This window comes from Megascapheus bottae, chromosome 1 (assembly GCF_031878675.1).
Source record: "Megascapheus bottae isolate mThoBot1 chromosome 1, mThoBot2.hap1, whole genome shotgun sequence".
Classification (NCBI taxonomy): Eukaryota; Metazoa; Chordata; class Mammalia; order Rodentia; family Geomyidae; genus Megascapheus; species Megascapheus bottae.
The window spans coordinates 36,398,593-36,414,235 of NC_143509.1; the positions used below are offsets into that span (position 1 = coordinate 36,398,593).

Below are 15,643 nucleotides of genomic sequence, written 5' to 3' on the forward strand. Positions count from 1 at the left end.
AGACATTCACCTGTGGAGGTTTGCTGTATATGAACTAATGTGAACTAATGTATTTGCTTAACAGACTACTGTTCCAAAGGTCCATTAATCACACCTCTTTTTATCAGTAACTCCTATGTTTATGTAAGTTGCTGCCCTTTCTCCTCATTTGCTTTGAAAGGCTCTAGGTACACAGGAACTAATTATTTCTTCTTCTCTTGATAGGTATTATGGTAATCACGCAAAAATCTTAAACATCAGGAACTCAACTCCAAAATGATTCCTAGACCTATGAGACCTATGTAAAAAGTTATTTCACAGGCACCAGTGGCTGTAATTCCTAGCTACAGATCTGAGTTTGAAGCCAGCCAGGGCAAAAAAAAGTCTATGAGACTCTTATCTCCAATAATCCACTCAGGAAAGGCCTGAAGCAGTGCAGTGGCTGGAGTGGTAGAGTGCTAGCCTTAAGCAAAGGAAGTTCAGGGACAGGACCTGAGTTCAAGTGCCAAGAATGACAGACACCCCCAAAAAAAATGTTATTTAGGCTGTTTAATACTTCTTTGAAACAAATACAAAAATATAATCTCTGCAAGGAATTACTCCATGTACTAATTGGATATTAGGACAAAAATGTCTTAAAAATGTTAAGTTTTATAACAATTTCTAAGCCATTAATAAGTCCATTAAATTCCTTTAACAGTAGGAAAAACTTTTTTCACACACACATTGTTTTCATTACCCACTAATTTAGTATGCTGTCCTACGGACAAGTTTATTCTAACTGTTCAAATAGCACCAAAAAACAAATTTATAGATTTAATGTTGTGATTGTAAACATCACACAAGGCAGGACAAGCAGAATTGGAAGAAAAAAATCCCGGAGGGAAAAAAAAAAAACACCTCAGTTTAGAGCAAAAAGTATAAACACACATCACATGCCTAACTCGGGCACATTTTCCTTCTGCCACCACCCCTCCCCCATAGGCAAACTATTTCTAGAACTCTCAATGATAATTTGGGAAGCCTGCCATCAACTCCCATGATACAATCCAACTGATACACGGTGTGTTTTTTTCATAAAGACAAAGCTGCCCTACTTCCCTAGACTATAAACTTATTAAAATGGTGAGAACATACAGTCCCAGAAAGTCAGGATTACTGAAATACACCAAGAAGAAAGAGCCTTATTTAACAAAAACCAACATGAATCACACTGAGAAAGCACAAAAAGTCGCTCACTGGCTGCAATGTGCAATCGCACTATTTACTCCAAGTCGTGTTGGTTAAGTGGATAAAAATCACCAGGACAGGGCCCTGTATTACCTAAACTGGTCAAGGCTTCTGTAGGGAAATGAGGGAAGATGATTACTTAATTTTAGCTGAGAGGGCACATTCGTCTAAAGACTCTTTTCACCCAGCATATTTTATTTACATATCTATTAGATCAGCCTTAAGGTTCTGTTTAGGAAACAAGAAAGTCAACAGAGAAGTTCTCTTCACCCACTGAAAACCCACATAGGTAAAACTCTTCACCCGTGCTCTCTGCCAAAGGCCAAGCTGTGTAAGGAAACTCCAGACAGTGAGAAACAGCTCATTTTTAACTAGGTCCCGACACTTCGCATGAGTGTAGCCAGGAAATTATATTACCGAGTGTTAGATAACCTAACAAAGAGAGCACTTCTCAAAATCCATCACACAGCCCCCATTTCCAAGCCTCCGTGTAATCCCGGCCGCCTCTGGAGAGGGATGCCAGTTTCAGCACATTCAGAAACTTTCCCAAACACACTGACCACCTCCACGCACGCAGGGCTCCCCCTCCTCGAGCGGCCACTCCGGAATGCGCCCCTTAACACATAAAAGTCTGCTAGGGTTCAAAAGAAAAGGGGGGGAAAAAAAAAAGACATCGGTTGCAAAAGAGGAAGTAGGCGAGCAGCCACCCCCAACAACGTGGCCCTTTTACACTGTCACTAAATAATGTGACACTCCGCCACCACCAACGGCCCCCCCCCAAAAAAAAACTTACCAGGAAGCTGGCGGATAACTTTGCCAATTTTTACCACTTCTGACCCAACTTCAAAAGGAGGCTCTCCCCCAACACCTCGCCAAGACGACAGAAAGACTTAAGTTACGAACACCCGCGTCCTGGAGCAGGCTCTGCGGCCGCGCGCCCCTCCCCCGCCCCGGCGGCGCCCCCGCCCCGGACGCGCGGCCCCAACAGCCGCCCGCAGCCCCCCGCACGCCGGCCGGGGTCGCCGCGCCGCGCCGGGAGGGGGAGGGGAGGGGGAGGGGGAGCCGAGCCCCCCCTCCCCCGCCGCCGCCGCCGCGCGGCCCCGGGGCTCCAGCACACCGCGCGGGCCCGGGAGAGGAGCCTTGTCCACGGCTAAAAATAGGCTATAAAGGAGTCGGCCTCATGATGGCTCCGGATTCAATCCGGTGCAAAGTCTTTCCTGAAAGCCTTGCCCGCCTCGCGCGCTCGCACACGGTCACACACGGCACAAAAAGGGGGTGTCGGCGCACGCGGGAGGACCGGGAGGGGGGGAACAAGGCCGAGGCGCACATTTCCGAGACAACAACAACATAATTAGGGTGAGGATCCCCCGGAGGCCCGGAGCGGGTGGGGGTGGGCGGGCACGTGAGCGTTCCACAGACGCCGGAGCGGCGGGGGGGATGGGGACACCCCAAATGCCCTCCTCCCCCCGCCCGCCCCTCCCCCACGCGCCGAGCCCCGGCCCCCCGAAGGGCCGAGCCGGGGCCGGCGCGGGACGCGCGCCCCTCCCCCGCGGCCGGGCCCCCTCCCCCGCCGCACGCGGCCCGCGCCCCCCGCCCGCGGCCGGCCCCCGGCGCTTACCTGGGAACGGTGGCCTCGACGCCGCTCCCCCTCCCGGGAACGGAGGCTCCAGGAAACTCCCCTCCTCGCCGCCGCCGCCGCCGCCGCCTCCAACCACCCCCAAAATAACCCCTCCGGGGGGTGAGAGGCAATTATAACCCCGGCGCGCGGGCGCGGGCGGGCGGGCGCGGGCGGGGCGCGGGCGCGGGTCCCCAGGTGGCGGCGGAGGTGCTCCCGCCGCGGGGAGGGGCGGGCGGGCGCGCGGCCGGCGGGGGGCGGGGGGCAGGGCGCAGCGGAGAGGAATTGAGGCAGAAGGGAAAAGCTGTTACTAAGGGAAAGAGCCAAACGGTTCGGAGCAGCCAACGGCTCAGACACTCCACACCGGGGAGAGGGACGGGGACCAGCCAGGCACAAATGAGCTCGCGAGGCCCGCGGCGGCGGCGGCGGCGGCGGCGGCGGCAGCGGCGGCCGCGCAGCAAAACAAACCCGAGCGGCCTGCGCCGGGCGGGCGGGCGGGCGGGCGGGGGGGGAGGGGCGCGCGGGGGAGGGGCGCGCGGGCGGCGGCGGGGGAGGGGCTCCGCGGCGCCTCCCTCCCCTCCCCCACCTCCCTTCCCCCTCCCGCCCGCCCTCCCCTCTCTCCCTCCCCCACCCCTCCGCGGGGCCCGCTGCGGCGGCGCGGGGGGCTGGGCGTGTGCGGCGCATTCTTTTTCAAAGAAAGCCGGCCCCGGGGCGCTGGGCGGCCGCGGCGGCCTCTGCGGGCGCTCCCCGCTTCCACCGCGCCGCGGGGCCCGGTGCGGGGCGTCACGGGCGAGCCTGGAGCGCGGACCCCGGCGAGCCCCCTCGCGCCCGCGGGCCCTGGCCAGGCGGACACGCGCGGGGCCGGCCTCCTCCGGACGCGTGTTCGCGGGGAGCCCCGCGCGCACCTTTGTGGCGTCGGAGCAGGTTGGGGGTGGGGGAGGGCGGTGTACCTGGGGTGGGGGTGGGGCGGAACTCTCCGCGAGGAGCGACTTTCCGAACGGAGCCCGAGAAAACACGCACGCCAGAGGCCATGGGGGGAGGGGCGGAGACGAAACACAAAGCTGTCATTGAAGTGTTTATGCCCGAACGCCGCGCGAATCTAACATATGGTGATATTTATCTTCTGGTGTGGCTGCGCTCGGAAGGTTTGCGCGATCAGTGCTGATTGCACGAAAATAATGTACCTAAATGTTTACTAAATACACACCTCCGACGCAGCACCGACAGAAGTTTCTGGGCTCAGGCACTTGTGCGGGTGCCTGGCACATCCGGGCGGCAGGCCGGGCCCAGGCCCAGGCCCGGGGTGGTGTCTCTCAGTCACATGGCTGTTAACCTTCCTCAGGGCTCAGGCTAGAGGTGAGGGGCAAAGTTTCTTACACCCTGGGCCAGAAAGGAAGACACCATATTTAAATCCTAAGACTCGAAACTTAAATTATCAGTTATTATTTGTCCTCCACAGATTCTTGAGCAGCCTGAAGTCTTGGTTTTCACATGGTCACCATACTTTCTGGCAATAAGTATAGATCGTCCTATTGAAAGTTGTAGTTCTTTCTGCACCAGAAAACTACACCCCCCCCCCACACACACACACACTTAGTAACTTTCACCAGCATTGGACACAAGGTAGCCACAAGGCTCAGTCACTAGAAAGGGTTCTCAGTCAAGGTTAGAGTCTCCCTCCTTCTAGAACCCTGCCCAGCGGGTGTGAAGGGGGGGAGGGCGGACTCTGAGCCCTATCCTGATTAGACCTGAGGGGGAGGGGAGGGACAGGAAAAACCAGCCCATAAAAGGGGATAGAGGATTGGAAACTCCCAACCACCTAAAAACTCCAAAAAATAAGCTCTAGAGTCATCTGTACATATAGCTATTTTCAGTATATGAAACGGGTAATGTTAGATTAAACAATGTCACCTGATGAGAATTTAGATAAGTGTTGGTTTCCAAAACACTGCTGAGTGTACAGGGAAACCAGCTCTGGTGAAAGCCAGCCTTGCATTTCAGTGCAGGAGGAAGGCTGACACTTACCTCCTTTACAACTTCTACCTTGGCAAAATCGCCTTCAAGTGCCAAGAGAGTAGCGTATCTTTCTGGTTTTGAAATATTTTTCAGAACTGACTAATGACATTCCAGCCTTCAATTAGTAAACCAGCTAGGTGCAATTTGAGTTCATTATCAGAGCACACACCCCACCCCCACCCCTCAATGAAACGAATCTCTTGGTCTAATTTTGGGGAGAGGAGAACACTGGGAAATCAGAGCCAGAGCCTTTTTAGTGCTAGCAAAGTGCTCGGCCCCTGAGCTGCATCTCCAGCCCTCGCCTTAGATTGTGAAGTTTCCCACTGCTGCAGTGGGCAGGTCTCCTCCAGACAACAGCTGTGAAGAAATCAAATTAAAGCTGGGCAATGGTGGCAAAGCCTGTAACCCTAGCTACTCAGGAAACTGAGACCTGAGAATTACAGTTCAAAGTCAGCCTGGGCAGGAAAGTCCATGACACTCTTCTCCCTAGTTAACAACCAAAAAGCTGGAAGTAAAGCTGTGGCTCAAGTGGTAGACCACTAAGCCTTGTGGGGGAAAAAAATTAAGGGACAGACAACGATCAGGCACTGAGTTCAAACTCCAGGACCACCCACACCCCCAAAATCAAATCTGACCAGCTCTGGTGGCTCAAGTTACAAATCCTAGCTACTCAAGAGGCTGAGATCCGAGGACCCCAGTTAAAAGCCAGAAGTGGAGGTGTGTCCCAAATGGTACAAACCTTGAGAGAGAGAGAGAGAGAGAGAAGAAACCACAAGCACAGGGCCCTGAATTCAAGCTCCAGTACCACAAAAAAAAAAAAAAAATGAATGAAATAATAGTTGCCAGTCACACCAGTTTTTAGCATCCCTAGCCCTGTGGCTTAACTGTCCTCTGAAAAACTCCATCTGCATGCTCCAGTCATAGGTCAGCTTACCAGCCTGAAGTTCTTAAACACTACACCAGGTTTCCTCTAGAAGTTGGGAACGTGGCTCCAGTAGTAAAGGGCTTCCCTAGCCAGCTCAAGGCCTTGAATTCAAACCCTAGTACCATCAAGAAGTATTTTTAAAGAAACACAGAAGCTATTTGGTGCTAATTGACCCTTATCACAATAATAATCAAAACGCTTACATTTGTTTACATCCTGTGGTTTACAAGGTATTTCTGTGCATAACTTTAGGATAAAGTTCACCAGAGTTGGGGATCTAATGGGCCTCTCCCCACCACTATTAAAGCATGCTTACTGAGACTTGAAGCGCAGTTTTAGTTTGTTTGGGGATAGTACTGGAGCCATGCCCTCTTGCCTGTCTTTTTCACTGAAAGCTGGCGTTCTACCACTTGAGCCACATCTCCACTCCACTTCCACTGACATACATTAGACATAAAATGATTGATTCCCCTAGCTACCAGGGGGTTTGGCAACACAAAGCCTGTCTCTCTGAAATAGCAGTGTAGCTTGGGTAAATGAACCACCATACACAGGTTGTTCGATTACCTGAAACCTCTGGCTATTCCGACAGACCTGGCACATAAGACCAAAATCTAAGGACAAAGAAGTAACTATTGTTATTAATTTTCAATACTTTGTCCTCATCTAAAAACTGTCATTATGTTTTGAATGTATCAATGTTTCTAGAAAGAAGAAATTACTGTTACTAAGAAATTCCACAACAAAAAGATACATTCTTAAGAAAGTTCCCTTGAACTTTATAATTACTCCACAAAGAGAACCCTTCAGACCAGTAACTGTTACCAGAAGTTACATATATTATAAAAATGACTCAACAAACCCTGGCTTGCTTTATTTCAGTAATATGTTACACCCGGGGAGTGTGGTAAGACAAATAGCCTCTACCTCTGCAACTTCCATCCAAGATTTGGAATACTTTCAAATGAAAATGGTTCAATCCCCAGGCCTACAGGATCTCATTACTATATGTATATTTTACAAACCACCACGCCGATTTGTTTACATTAGCTAGCCTGCATAATTAAAACATTCAAAACAAACTCAATAGCATGAAAAAGCTATTCGATTTCGATCCCACCAGCCTGGTGCTGTGTCTGATGTTCATTTCACTTGGGACTCAGGCTTCTGCTAAGCCCTGGTGACACTTCTGTTTCATTTTGACTAGACTTGTTCTTCATGTTTAGTTCTTCCTACTCTGTTTCTGCCATCAGGACTCACTCTTTTCCTCCATCTGTGCCTCGCATGCCATGTGGGACCTTTCCTCATCAGGGGAACCTTTTCTGTGTCACAGAAATTGTGTCAGTTTTCCATGCCTCTGTGACCAGTGCCATTACAAAAACTGATATTGACTGACAGGAGCTAGTGCCTCATGCCTGTGATCCCAGCTACTAGGAGGCTGCGATCATGATCATGATTTGAAACCATCTGGGACAGGAAAGTCCAGGAGACTCTTATCTCCAATTAAATCAGCAAAAAGCTGGTATTTGGAGCTGTGGCTCATATGGTAGAACACCAGCCATAAATGAAAAGGCTAAGGAACAGGCCCTGAATTCAAGTACCATGACAGACACAGAAAAAGGAAAGAAAAGAAAACCACAACTCTATTGCAACTATTTATGCCTCTCAAATAATAGCATGGCATAAACTGTGTTTATGATTCTGTTAGGACAAAGAAGCAGCCATACAGGAAACTGGCCAAAGTGTATTGATTTTCTCTTGTGGTCACCTACTCACCTTGAACTAGTACTTCCAGCAGCAGCCCTCAAGGCCATGTTTATTGTGTTGATAGGTTTGTTATTCATTCCACAAACATTCATTGAATGCTCAGTAAGCACAGCACTGTTCAGGAAGTATTTACAGTAAACTAAACACTGCTACTTACTGTATGGAATTTACATTCCAGTCCTGTTCTAAGTAGAAGTTAGAAGGACAGACATATTTTCAAATAATGTGTCTACACTGGGTTCTAGTGTGTGGTCATGAAGATAATATAAAGTGACTTAAATAAAAGTTTGTTCTGGCTGGGAGTGTGGCTGAGTAGTAAAATGCTTGCCTAGCATGCACGGAGCCCTGATTCAATTCCTCAGTACCATATAAACACAAAAAGCCAGAAGTGATGTGGTGACTCAAGTGGCAGAGCACTAGCCTTGAGCACAGAGTGGCTCACGGAGGGAGCCCAGGGCCAGAACTCAAGCCCCAGAACAGGCAAAAATAAAGAGATAAACAAATAAATGTTTGTTCTTACTGAGCACTAGTGTCTCATGCCTGTAATCCTAGCAACTTAGGAGGCCTGCCATGGCAGGAAGGTCCATGAAACTCTTATCTCCAATAAACTATTTTTTTTAAAAGCCAGAAGTGGAGCCATGGCTCAAGTGGCAGAGCACTAGTGTTGAGCAAATAAGCTCAGGGACACCATTGTGCTACTGTCTCAACAGGCATCTGCCATCCCATGCTCATTCTAAATTGGCATTCCTAGCTCCCACACAACCCCAGCCCCTGAGACAAAACCAAGCAGAAGAAATGAAGTTCTCTGGCTTCCCAGGGAGGCCAGGTCTGGCAGGAGCATTCACCACATCCACTCTCTCCATTGGTCTGAAGTTGATCAAATGAGCACACCTCAATTCAAGTACATGATAATGAAGCTTAAATCAAAGTATGGAGAGGATGGGCTGGTATTATTTTAGAAAGGTAGTTTAGGAAAGTTTTCTTAGTCAAGATACACAGGAACAGACAAGGAAGTCAAAGAGAGGAGTGAATGTGCAAATCAGAAAAATAAACATTCCAGGAAGATTGAATATTAGGTACTTAGGAATTGAGATGAAAGCAGTGCATTCTGGGAAGAAAAACAAATGCTGCTTGTCTGACTGCTGGAAGGTTTTGTTGTTGGGGGCTGGGGTGGGGGGGTTGTCGGAACAGTGGATTGAGCTCAAGACTTGGGCTTCTGACTAGGACCTAGTTATGTTTGGGGTTTTGTTGTTTGTATTTAAGCCTAGTGCTTTGCCACTTGAGCTACAGCTCAACATCTGGCTTTGTTTTGGTTTATTATTATTATTATGGTAAAGGTGATCTGTAGAAAGGGGCTACAAAGATATGTCAGATAAAGAATGTGTTTCTTTTAGAACAATGTCATTCCTTCATTGGCTCTCTCCCAGTTTCTGCCTCCCATCCCACCCACAAGTTGTAACTTTCAATTTCAACAGTATCTAGTGAGTAGCACTGTGGCATTTGTTTACCCATTTGTCCCTCCAGTTCTAATGCCCCCTTATCCTCCCAAGGACAGATAAATAAACAAACACACACACCACAACAAAGAAGAAAAAAACCTAGTTTCTATTTCCTAGGGGTGTGTGTGTGTGTGTGTGTGTGTGTGTGTGTGTGTGTGTGTGTGTGTGTTGGCTGGTTCTGCAGCTTGACCTCAGGGCCTGGGTTCTGTCCCTGATCTTCTCTGTACTTAATGCAACTTTCCTGCCTGGGCTGAATTTGAACCACAATCCTCAGTTCTCAGCCTCCTTAAAAGCTAGGATTATAGGCATGAGTCACTAGCACTCCACTTCCATAATCTTTTTTTTTTTTTTTTTTTGCCAGTCTTGGTGCTTGAACTCAGGGCCTGAGGACTGTCCTTGTATTTTCTCAAGGCTAGAGCTCTACCATTTGTGCCGTTGCTTTTTCTATGTATGTGGTACTGAAGAATTGAACCCAGGTCTTCGTGCGTGCCAGGCAAGCACTCTACCACTAGACCCAACTCCTGGCCTTAAATACTACTCTATATGATCAGATGCACATAGGCATTGCACCTTTGTGTTCCTCTCCTAAAGGTCTCCTCCTTTGGTCTCACTGTGTGTGAATGCCTTGAGTCCTGTTCTTTAATTGAAAAGAAGAATTTCAGACTTTCCTGCAAGGGCTGGCTTTGAACCTCATCCTCAGATCTCAGTCTCCTGAGCAATTAAGATTACTGTCATGAGCTACTGGTGGCCAGCCTAACCTTTCTTTTATTGCCAATAATTTGTATGCTTGACATTAAACTTAGCCTAAGCATAACATCAGAGGTCAACATAAGGTCACATTCTAGCAGCAAGTTCATTGATACAGACTATGGGTAATGCCCTATGCTGCTGTCTATTAGTCATGTTACAGGTATTTTTTGAAGTATTCTGTTTGTTGCCTGTAAGTTTTTCAATAGCCTGAAAAGATTTAGTTTAGTCTGCTGTAACAAAAATACTAAAAGGCCAGAAGCATTCCTCGATACCATATACACAGAAAAAGCCAGAGGTGGTGCTTTGGTTCAAATAATAGAGCACTAGCCTTGAGTAAGCTCAAGGACAGTGCCCATGCCCTGCGTTCAAGCTCCAGGACTGGCAAAACACCACCAACAAAAAGAAACCAAGTAGGACATCTGGCTAGTGCTTGTAATTCCAACTATTCAAGAGGTAGAAATTGGGAGAGTCACAGTGCAAGCCCAGTCTGGGCAAAAGGTTATCAAGACTATCTTAACCAACAAGTGAGTGTGTTGGTTCTCATCTGTAATCCCAGTCACATAAGTAGGAAGGAGGAAGAAGAGCCCAGGTCTGCCCAGAGTAAAAAGCAAGATCATATCTGAAAAATAACTAAAGCATAGGGGGGACATGGCTCAAGTGGTAGACTACCTTCTTGGCAAGCAGATTCAAACCCAGTACCATTTAATATATGCCAATAAAAAGGAATATGTATTTCTTGTAGCCCTGGAGGCTGTCAAGTTCAATATGAAAGTGTCAGCATGGTCAGGTTCCAATGAGAGCACTCTCTCCTGGGGGCTGTATTGTGTCCTCATATGGTTCAGAGCAAAGAAGGGGAAGGAAGCTGTTTCCAGTCTTCTCTTCAGGGACTAAAACTGCCACAGGAGCCCCGCCCCCATGGCCTAATTACCTCCCAAAGGCCTTAGCCTCTGATACCAGATCATTGGAAGTTAGGATTTCAGGAGGATTCAAATATATATTCCATATAAGATAAATAGTAATTTCCCAGATTTTGTTGCTCTTTGCTTTTGTGCTAATCCTGGAACTTGAGCCAGGGCCTGGGCACTGCCCCTGAGCTTTTGTACTCAAGGCTAGAGCTCTACCACTTGAGCCACAGTTACCCTATTTGGTGCTTAATTGGAGGTAAGAGTCTCAAGGACTTTTCTGCCTAGGCCCACCCAGTGTATTTTTCCAGTTGGATAAATGAAAAAACCAAATAGTTAACTGGACACTGGTATCAGACCTATAATCCTAGCTACACAAAATGCTAAAATCTGAGGACAGGAGTTTGAAGCCAGCCCATGCAGGAAAGTCCACAGGACTCCTATCTCTAAATACCCCTGGGTGGGGGAGTGGGAGGAAGCTGACAGTGTGTGAGTTAAGTGATAGAGCAGTATCCTGGAGGAAAATAAAAAATAAGGTGCAGTGCCCAGACCCTGAGTTCAAGCACTAGGACTGAAAAAAAAAAAAAAAAATCCAAAGCAAGAGTTTAAACGCAAGCTTTTTGAACCTGTGGCATAGTGGGCTATATCAGGCCAAGGCAGGAAGCTGCAAGTGTTTAACAAAGAGAGAGATGGGGGAGGGGAGAGAGAGAAAGAGAGGAGCAGAGAAATGGGGTAGGACTACTTGTACATCTTAATCACGTTTATATGGCCCACATTTACTAAATTAGGATCTAAAAAATGTTAATTGAATACAGGCAAGCTTCTAATCAATCAGTTGGATTTCCTGTGTTGCTAGCCCTGATTCTATCTGTGTGTCCTGATTAGGAAAGGAGGACCGAGTCCTCTCCTCCAACCCCTCCATCCCCACCCCCACCAAATCCTCTGCCATCACAGTTGGTGAGCAACTTGGCAGCGTGGTATGCTTGTTTTGTGGGCAAAGAAGACCTCAGTCATTCAGTTTCATCAACTACAAATTTGGAAATGTAATTTTCCTTTTAAGCTTTGAAACTCAACTTATAAATCTAACTGCCCCTTGAAAGAGTATTTTGCAATTTGGTTAAATTCCCTTGAGATGTTAAACTACATTTATACATTTAATGAATCTTATCACCTTTTATGTTTTTTAAAAAAACTTGAGTTACTAGACAGATAAAGGAATCACAGGTAATGCTTGTCAATATGATAAGGTGATTATAATATATAAATCTTTAAGTTTTCTTGAAGAAAACTTAAATTTTATGGCTTCCATAAAATTCCATCATTGCACCTAAAATTACCATTCTCATTTAAATGTTTTGTATTCTTACAAGGATAACTAATTTCTTTCTTTTTTTTTTTTTCTTTTTTTTCTTTTCTTTTTTTTTTTTTTTTTGCCAGTTCTGGGGCTTGAACTCAGGCCTGGGCATTGTCCCTGATTTTCTTTTTGCTCAAGGCTAGCACCCTACCATTTGAGCCACAGCACCACTTCCAACTTTTTCTGTGGTGCTGAGGAATGGAACCCAAGGCTTCATTCATGCTATGCAAGCACTCTACTGCTAAGCCACATTCCCAGACTTCCTTCCCAGCTTTTTGGAGGTTAATTCAGAGAAGACTCTCATGGACTTTCCTGCTGATACTGGCTTTGAACCATGATCATCAGCTCTCAGCCTCTCAGCTACTAGGATAACAGACATAAGCCAACAACTTCCAACACAAGGTAACTTTTATCTGACTTTTATCTGACTGTGGTGTTACATGCCTGTAATCACAGCTACTCAAGAGATGGAGGCAGGAAAATTCTAAGTTGTGAATCAGCTCAGGCAAAGTTAATGAGACTACCATCTCAAAAACAAAATATAAACAGAAGGTTAGGACATGGCTGGAGTGTTAGCCTACTTGCATAGCATGTGTGAGGCTCTAGACGCAGTCCCCTGCAGCATAGGTTAGAGGAAAAGGAACAAAGATAACATGCTCATAAAAAAATGTCAAATTATCTTAAGAATTACAGAAGTTTAAGTATCAAACTAAAATATATAAACAGGACCGGGAGTTTGGCCTAGTGATAGAGTGCCTGCCTAGCAAACATGAAGACCCTGGTTCAATTCCTTGCTACCACATACATAGAAAAAGCCAGAAATGGTGCTATGGCTCAAGTGGTAGAGTTTTAGCCTTGAGAAAGACCAAGGACAGTGCTCAGTCATTAGCTCAAGCTCCAAGACTGGCAAAAAATTAATTAATTAATTAACATTTAAAAATAAAATAAAATATATAAACAAAGATGTCAAAACATAAAAGCAAGTGAACCATGGGTTTCATTTGTTTATTATTTTCATTAGCTTTGGGTTGTCCTGAGTAAAAAAAAAAAACAAAAACAAAAACAAAAAAGAAACTTATAAAGAAACAATTCTAACCCAAGAGAACTGATGCTATCTCAGTTCAGAATGCCATTGCAAAATAAGTTGGACTGCTAAGGAATTTCCTCCAAGTTCTGGAGGCTGAGAAGTCCAAGTTGAAGGAATTGGCAGAAAATGGTGTGCAGTGATCAGAGATGGCGTCTTCTTGTGCATTCTCACCTGGTGGAAGGCAAACTCATTCTTGCCTCCCAACAGGGTAGGGGGGAAGGGGAGTGGGTGTGGGTATGTGTCCTGTTCATGCTTATACTGGTGCTTGAACCCAAGGCCTGGGCTCTGTCCCTTAGCTTTTACAATCTAGGCTGGCATTTCACCACTTGAGCTCCAGCTCCACTTGTGGCAGACATTCCTGCCTAGGCTGGCTTCAAACCATGATCCTCAGATCTTGGCCTACAGGGCAGCAAAGCTTACAGGTGTGAGCCACTGGTGCTCAGCTTGTTCTTGCCTCTTTAATAAGGATGCTAATCCCACGGACAAAGCTTCTAGACAAGCTCTATTACTACCAACACCATCAGGGTTTATCTTTCAACATATAAGTGTCAAAAGAAATATTCTGATCACAGTAGATGTCTCTTCAGTGAGCCAAGTCACCTTACTGTCCTGATAGTGTAGGCTGCAAACAGCTAGCTGAATTCAATTGTACCTGTCTTGAAGCTGCTGAGATATGCAGAGCTATCTTTAACTCCAAATCCGTGCTTTCTAGTGTATGATCTTGCCATGGTGCTGGCCCACATATTCTGATTGCACCATTTTCTGAATTTGGCTTTGCATCCCACCTATGATATTGTTGCCACACATGATTGGATTCAACTAATTGGTGATACCTCATTTTAAATAATTTTCATTATTTTTCTTTCTGGGCAGGTTTCAGTCCTTGTAGAATTTATCTGCACATGTTTGGGGCTAATCACACACACACACACACACAAATCTAAAGAAACCTTACAACTATAGGGAACCTTACAACTATCTGAAAAGAATGACACTCCCCCCCCCCCAAAAAATAAAAGTTTCTGCTTAGGCAACAGCCATTAGAACTACCATGATTTGCTTGTGGCAGCTTTTTTTCAAACTGTGTTGCACTTATTTACAGGCACATTCTTGCTTCTGGGAGTAAATGATTCCAATATTAAAAAAAAGTTTGGAGCTAGGCATCAGTGGTTCATGCCTTTAATCCTAGCTATACAGGAGGCTGAAATCTGAGGATTAAGGTTCAAAGCCAGCCCAGGTAGAAAAGTCCATGACACTTTTTTTTCTTTCCTTTTCCTTTTTTTTTTTTTTTTTTTTGATCGGTTATAGGGCTTGAACTCTGGACCTGGGTGCTGCCCCTGAGCTCTTCAGTTTAAGGCTAGTACTCTACCACTTTGGGCCATAGCATCACTTCTGGTTTTCTGGTGGTTATAGGAACTTTCATGCCCAGGCTGGATTTGTACCATGATCCTCAGCTCTCAGCCACCTGAGTAGCTCTGATTACAGGTGTGAGCCACTGATGACCAGCTCCAAGAAAGTCTTATCTCCAATTAACTACTAAAATACTGGATATAGAACTATGAGTTATGACTCGAAGTGGAAAACACTAGTCTTGAGGACAAAAGCTCAGGTACAGTAACCAAACCCTGAGTTCAAGGCCTAGGGCTAGCACAAAGAAAGAAAAATGACAGAAAGAAAGAAAGGGAGAAAGAAAAGAAAGAGAGAGAAAAAAGAGAGATAGAAAAGAAAGAAAATTTAGGAATACCACCAATTAAATTGGCCTCTGGATATTTCCAATGTTCATTTCCATATTAAAAATATGATATAAATTATAAAAATATTATAAACCCATAGAACATGTTTATAGAAACACCTTCAAAGCTAGCATTCTATGGAGCAGTTTGGTATATTATGCTCATATGTGGTAAAATATTTCCTATGGTTTCCTAATACTTAATTATTTTGGCAGTCAGGGTATATAATATGCAACCAATTAAGCTTTCTAAGATTTCTCTCTCTATTTTTTTTAACTTATGCCAGTTACCTCATGTCTATAGTCCCAGCTACTCAGGAATTACTGTGATCTGAAATCATAACTCAAATCCAACCCAAACAGAAAATACTGGGAGACCAAAAAATGAAGTGGAGATGTGACTCAAGTGGTAGAGTGCCAAAAGAGCCAAATGAAAATGTGAGGCCTTGAGTGTTAGCCCTAGTACCAGCATACACATGCATTTGTGAAGGTAGGAATGATCTCCACAAATATAATTTTATTTTGAAACAGAATTCACTCGTTATGTAGCTCAGGCTAAACTCAAACTTTTTTTTTTTTGTCCGTCATGGAGCTTGAACCCTGGGCCTGGGTGCTTTTTAGCTCAAGACTAGTTCTCTACCACTTTGAGCCATAGCACCATTTCCAGTTTTCTGGTGGTTAATTGGAGATAAGAGTCTCAAGACTATCTTGCCTGGACTGGCTTTGAACCAAGATCTTCAGATCTCAGCCTCCTTGAATAACTAAGATTATAGATGTGAGCCAGCAG

At 46.0% G+C, this 15,643-nt stretch overlaps 1 protein-coding gene and 1 long non-coding RNA gene across 10 annotated transcripts in view; one reads left to right on the forward strand and one right to left on the reverse strand.

The window, feature by feature from the left end:
• Positions 1 to 3,029, reverse strand: part of Tbl1xr1 (TBL1X/Y related 1) — a 146,983-nt gene extending 143,954 nt beyond the window's left edge. For 5 of the 9 annotated variants that reach the window (XM_090342419.1, XM_090342409.1, XM_090342393.1 and 2 more), the window contains exon 1: positions 2,828 to 3,029. The gene's annotated coding sequence lies outside the window, so the exon portion shown is untranslated. Of the gene's footprint in view, positions 1 to 2,002; positions 2,154 to 2,827 lie in introns of those variants that run through there. The other 4 variants (XM_090342427.1, XM_090342400.1, XM_090342369.1 and 1 more) reach the window with 1 other exon arrangement.
• LOC150068946 (uncharacterized) overlaps positions 2,474 to 15,643 on the forward strand; it is a 110,940-nt gene continuing 97,770 nt past the window's right edge. The window contains exon 1 of the long non-coding RNA XR_016537171.1: positions 2,474 to 2,565. This is a non-coding gene — a long non-coding RNA (uncharacterized LOC150068946). The remainder of the gene's footprint in view (positions 2,566 to 15,643) is intronic.